General features: G+C 41.9%; 1 long non-coding RNA gene across 1 annotated transcript; it reads left to right on the forward strand.

The window, feature by feature from the left end:
- Nucleotides 1-826: 826 nt before the first annotated feature.
- On the forward strand, nt 827-6,047 carry LOC117528420. Its single transcript, XR_004565765.1, has 2 exons — nt 827-937; nt 5,887-6,047. It is a non-coding gene; the product is annotated as an uncharacterized LOC117528420 (long non-coding RNA).
- Nucleotides 6,048-6,596: the final 549 nt, after the last annotated feature.

Raw genomic sequence — 6,596 nt, forward strand, 5'->3', positions numbered from 1 at the left:
CTGACCCTTTTTTGTGTGGCTGCAAGAGTGTGTGTTTTTACAATAATTTTCCAGCAGCTGGCAACTTTTTTTGTTGTCATGTACACTGAAGAAACAACAACAACAACAACAACAACAACAACAATAATAATAATAATAATAATGGCATTGAAAATAAGGCTTAACTTCATAATTTATTTAATGGAAGAAAGAATCATTTGATTTCGTTGGCAGGAAATGATAGTAACATTTCACTTTAGATTTTCCTTTGACCCACAGATAAAGACAACAGTTGTGGGGGTTTTTTGGGGGAGGGGGTGCTTGGAGGGGGTCTCGCCCAAGCAGTAATTCAGTGTAGAACCGCCACTGAATGCCGAAGGTCGTGTGTTGTGTCCCGATCGGGGAACGAGTGAGAAAAGTTAACACAATATAGGTCAGGATGTGAATTACATTGCAGTTTCCTACAGTGCCTGATTTAAAAACAAACAAAAAAATCTATCTCCAAATTTAATCAGCATTTTTTTAACCGCAGATTACCTTTATACCAAGTTTGAATCCACTTTTTGTGTTTTAGAGATTTTCTACAATCAGACAGAAGAATGTGGTTGAAAACATCCCCTTGGCGGAGGTAAAAATATAAATCACCATTGTCTTACACTCGTCCAGGGTACATTTCTGCCGAGATGAACAAAATAAAGAGTTCGATGATTTTATTGTGAAAGGCCTCGTACTTCCTGTCATGAGTCGGTGGCGGTCAGCTGACTCACTCACATGAAGCCGGAACAGACGCTGAGCTCCTCAACAAATCCTTTTTAACGCTGGTTCAACGCTCTTTTTTTTGTTTACGTTTTCTAATATGCAGCTGCATGGAGTACATGAACACAGGACAAGTCAGAGATATTTGTTTTTAAAATGAGCTCTTGAGTCGGTGTTTTGTGCGGAGCTGCTACGTTTTTTGGTGAGTTGTTTTCTGGTTTTCTTACTTGTATTAAAAAAAAGAACAACTAGGTAGAACGTTTCTCAAATTAAAGTTAAGAACATTACTGACTGTTGAACAAAAACAACGTATACGGCATATATCGTCAGTAAAAGTTTTAATTTTCATTTCCGTAACAGAGTGAGTGAGTCCGGAACATTTCCGTAAGTAGTGGATAGTTTGCCGCGTCCGGAAACTATCCACTACCTTCCATACATAAGTTTGTAAAACTTATTATGTTGAGTATCTGAAGTGCTGGGTTCTGATAGATATGAGTAAGGACCAGCGGACCTCCTGTTTTGTGTCCACATGTCATCTTTTAATAAGCATCATTAGTCATTGCAGTGTCCAGGTGGCCACTAGAGGTCGCTAGAGGTATGGAGCTAAATCCAGGCCAAAAGTTTTGTAATCTGAAAATAAAAAAAGATTGAAAAATACATTTTGAAACTGAAAATTCAGTGTTGTTTTCTTTCAATTTTATAATCATTTAAAAAGTATTATTAAAATAAGAGTGTAAGATACGAGGGCTGTCAATAAAGTATAGGTCCTTTTTATTTTTTTCAAAAACTATATGGATTTCATTCATATGTTTTTACGTCAGACATGCTTGAACCCTCGTGCGCATGCGTGAGTTTTTTCCACGCCTGTCGGTGACGTCATTCGCCTGTGAGCACTCCTTGTGGGAGGAGTCGTCCAGCCCCTCGTCGGAATTCCTTTGTCTGAGAAGTTGCTGAGAGACTGGCGCGTTGTTTTGATCAAAAATTTTTAAACCTGTGAGACACATCAAAGTGGACACGGTTCGAAAAATTAGCTGGTTTTCAGTGAAAAGTTAACGGCTGATGAGAGATTTTGAGGTGATACTGTTGCTTTAAGGACTTCCTACGGTGCGAGACGTCGCTCAGCGCTCTCAGGCGCCGTCGTCAGCCTGTTTCAAGCTGAAAACCTCCACATTTCAGGCTCTATTGATCCAGGACGTCGTGAGAGACAGAGAAGTTCAGAAGAAGTCGGTTTCAGCATTTTATCCGGATATTCCACTGTTAAGGAGATTTTTTTTAATGAAAGACGTGCGGACGGTCCGCGCGTCGGGACGCAGCCGACGCGGTGCGGCGGGCACAGGAAAAAACACCTCCGTGTTGATAACCATTTGTAAAATCCAGGTGGCTTTTGATGGCTTTCGGTGGAGTGAGTGTATGAGAAATTGTTTAACAGCAGGACATGTTCCAACTTGTCCTTAAGGCTTCCAACGGAGGTGTTTTTCCTGTGGCAGAGCGTCGCGGCGGCTGCGAGCCGACGCGCGACCCGTCCGCACGTCTTTCATTAAAAAAATCTCCTTTTAACCAGTGGAATATCCGTAGAAAATGCTGAAACCGACTTCTTCTTGAAACTTCTCTGTTCTCTCACGACGTCCTGGATCAATAGAGCCTGAAATGTGGAGGTTTTCAGCTTGAAACAAGGCTGACGACGGCGCCTGAGAGCGCTGAGCGACGTCTCGCACTGTGGGAAGTCCTTAAAGCAACAGTATCACCTCAAAATCTCTCATCAGCCGTTAAACTTTTCACTGGAAAACCAGCTTAATTTTCGAACCGGTGTCCACCTTCGATGTGTCTCACAGGTTTAGAAAAAATTTTGATCAAACAACGCGCCAGTCTCCCTCAGCAAACTTCTCAGACAAAGGAATTCCGAACGAGGGGCTGGACGACTCCTCCCACAAGGAGTGTTCACAGGCGAATGACGTCACCGCAGGCGTGGGAAAAACTCACGCATGCGCACGAGGGTTCAAGCATGTCTGACTTAAAAACATATGAATGAAATCCATATAGTTTTTGAAAAAAATAAAAAGGACCTATACTTTGACAGACCTTGTATATATTTTTCAGTGTAAATAAATTTTGATTCAGCTGTGGAATTATTTTGATCAAATAATTTATTTTCATTATATTTCTTTTTTCACCTTCAGATATTTTTTTTCACTTTCAGTTCTTATTTTTCAGTTTCAAACTTTTGGCCCCGTTCTGGCGTGGGAGGGCGTGGCTTCGATTGAGAGGGGCGTGGAATTGTGAGTGACAGGAGAGCAATCAGTCCTCACATGATTTGCTTTCAGGAACGTGGTACTTTGATAGATAATGACTCTGCTCCCGTCTCCATCATTTATTTACTACGCGGCTGGCGCGTGAAAGAAAATAGAGAGAATGAAAGCTTATTATGAGGCTTAAACCCTCAAGATAAAGCTGTTTATTGTGATTGATGTGTAGCAGTTGGTTCAGTGGATCTGTATGTTGTACCGGATAGTGAATTAATGACGATGTAACAAAGTGGCCGCAGTTTCACAGTGTAACCAAGCAGACCGCCGTAAATCCAAATCCCAAGCCGGAAGAGCGCTCCAGCTACCGGCGGTGTGAAGAAGCCTCACCGTTACAGGCCCGCACTGAGGCGCTGAGAGAGATCTGCCGCTACCAGAAATCCACCAAAGCTGCTGATCCACAAGCTGCCGACCAGGTCAGCCTCACCGTCCTCCAGCAGAGCATCACAGTCGGAGCTCTGAAAGCCGAGGTCGGTCTTGAAGTCCTGAGCGATTTCTCTCACCAGGTGCTGGAAGGACAGCTTGTGGATCAGCAGCTTGGTGGATTTCTGGTAGCGGCAGATCTCTCTCAGCGCCTCAGTGCCGGGCCTGTAACGGTGAGGCTTCTTCACACTTATTTTTATTTTAATAATAACAATAATAATAACAATAATTAACTTTTTAAATTATTATAAAATTCAAGAACAAACATTGAATTTTGAGTTTCAAAATTTATTTTTTCAGTCTTTTTTTATTTCAGATTACAAAACTTTTGGCCTGGATTTAGCTCCATATAGAGGTCACTGTTGCGAGCTAGGGCTGTCATGATTAGAAATTTAGTGCAACATTTTATTTTCATATTCATTTTACATACAGTCCCAACTTTTTCTGATTTGTGGTTGTTTCTGTTGTATTTCTGAAATTGTTTCTCCTCATCAGTCACATTTTGTGCTTAAACACTACATTAAGCTCAAGATTGAACAAATAAATACCTTTGGAAAATAACAGCTGTTAAATTTCAGAGTTCTCACCTGCTTTTTGTGATCTGTGCGTCTGAACATCACCACAGCTTCTCCACGTTCATTCATATATTCTCATTTTTTAAATATGTTTTTAAAGATATTTGGCCGTTTATTTCATCTCATGATCTGATAAAATCAGTATACGACGCGCACATGGTGTGAACAGGTTGGTAACGGCAGAATCACACCGGTAGAGAAGTAAAGGCAGCTCCACATTTTGGTTTTGTTTTTTTTAACATATTCACTTGGGTTAAAATCCTCTCTCTGCTCCGCGCTCGCTACCTCACGTGCACTGATGGTTCTCAGACTGTAACGTGTCGCGCCTCCATTCAGGAATCTCCCTCCCCCACCCCCTCCCTCGCAGTCTGCAGCCTGTTGACTCCGTGCGCGCGCACACACACGCACACACACCCACACACCGACAGCTCCTTCGGTGAACTCCGCATTTTAGACAAATTTGAAGAAGACGGCCACTGTTTTAATTGGCCGTCTTATCCAAACGGCAGGACGGATCGCTCCTCAGCCTCCATGTTATTGTCCTGCCTTAAGAGGAGAGCGAAACAGAGTGAGCGTGGCTGCTGCACAATGACGTCAGATTCTGAGTCGTTTTATGCGTTGTGGATAAAATAAATAATTCACGGTAATCGTGAATCTGAAAAATAATCGCGATTGGTAAATATTGTAATAATTGTGACTGCCCTATTGCGAGCTAGTTGTTGGTATTAGGAATAGTGACGCTTCTTCAAAGATTAATTGAATATTTTTATTTAGGATATCTTGACAAACTGCATTGTACAGTCACCATGAATAGGCACGTACAGCGAGGTCCTGAAATGACCACGTTTTAACAGCGGCAGGAGGAAGGTAGAGCATCCTGAGTAAAGTTAGGCACACACAGGGAGAACATACGCTTCATGCAGAAAAGAACTGGGAATTGGTGGAATCAGTTTTACTGTGGGACCCAACAAGTTCGATGGCATGACTGAGACGTCCTTAAGATTTACACATCCAAATGTTCATCTCACAAGTAAAAAGTCTTCAATCTAGATCTGCCTGGTATATCTCCTTTAAAATCGCCAAAAGGTCCCTACAAAAAGCACAACAGTGGATGTGCTGCAAGACGAGCGGTTGAAGAGGACACGGTTCAGTACAAACTCTTCGTAATCCAGGGAGGCGATTCAAATTTAAATCATGCTGAAGAACATGGGGAGGATGAGTGCGTTATCATTTACCTTCTGCAGCAAATAACTGAGGCCTTTCCAGAGGTAGCTGATAGGTGCGTCTCCATCCAGAGATGGATGTGGTATCTGTTCCAGAAACCCTCCTGTCCTGTGCACCGGCAACATTTCCTGTATATTGTTTTGTGAATTGTTTTGCGGATCCGGATAGATCCGCACTGAACACTATCCGGATAGAAAGTAAAATCCAGCTCAAGTCAGGCTGCCCACTCCAGTCTGTACGTGTTCTGAGAAGGAATGTTTTTGGACTGTGTTCCCGACCTTATTCTGAATCTTTAACTGTGTGAATCTTTGGTTCATATTGTCTGCAATAAAATAGAAGTCAAGTAAATGCAAGAATCACTTTTTGAGTGAAGTTTTGCCAGATATTTGTGGTGATGCCCTCAAAACTGTCTTACGGTTATGGCAAGATAATTTTAATTCCATTTAATTTCAGGTAAATTTATTGCACTTCATTTACACTTGGAGGAAAAAGTTAATTAATACAAAAATTCATCTACTATGCATATGAAGAAAAAGATATTTGTGTCTTTTCAAAATAGACACGTCATGCTGCTTTTAGAACAAGCAATCTAAATTTTCCGGTTTGCACTTCTGCCTTTGTGTTGACAGATGAGGTGTTGAATCCTGGGAAGTTTTGTCGTTTCTCTTCAGGCATTTCTGAAATGCACTGCAACATGAGTCCAGAGAGGAAGAAGCTCTTGAACATTGTGATCCTTGGCTTCAGCTTCATGTTCATGTTCACCGCTTTCCAGACGTGTGGAAATATAGAGGTATGTTGGAATCATCGCTGTGTTCTCATTGGTTTGCCTCATCAAAGCAGAAGAAAGAAATTGAAGCTTCAAGACATTAAACCTTTGATAATGAGACACACACGCGCGGTGGAGTCCAGTTAAACCTAAAAATGTCACATAACTCAAATGAACGTAACTCAAACAGATGTCCTCAAAAACGGAGTCACTGTGCATGAAGAACACTGAGGGAAGCCACTGAAGACACATGTGACATTTCTGCAGGCGCCACTGACGTCGGTGGCTGTGATCGGCGACACTGAGCTCGTAACTGTGTGTGAGAGAGGTTTTCCTGTTCAGACAATACTGTCTGTTTTAAAATTATGAACCTCTGCTTGTGGTTTGAGAAATATGAGCCGAGCCTTCATATTGTTGAGTTTTCATACAGTCTGAAATGTGACAGGATTTGGCTCTTAAAATCCACCTGAACACTGTTCCTCAAAACCTGGAGACTTTCAGATCTTTGTGGTTGGACCTCCCACAGACCTTCCTCACTGTGTTTCGATCTTTCGTCATTACATAATCTTTCTG

The sequence above is a fragment of the Thalassophryne amazonica genome, chromosome 16 (genome assembly GCF_902500255.1).
Source record: "Thalassophryne amazonica chromosome 16, fThaAma1.1, whole genome shotgun sequence".
NCBI lineage: Eukaryota > Metazoa > Chordata > Actinopteri > Batrachoidiformes > Batrachoididae > Thalassophryne > Thalassophryne amazonica.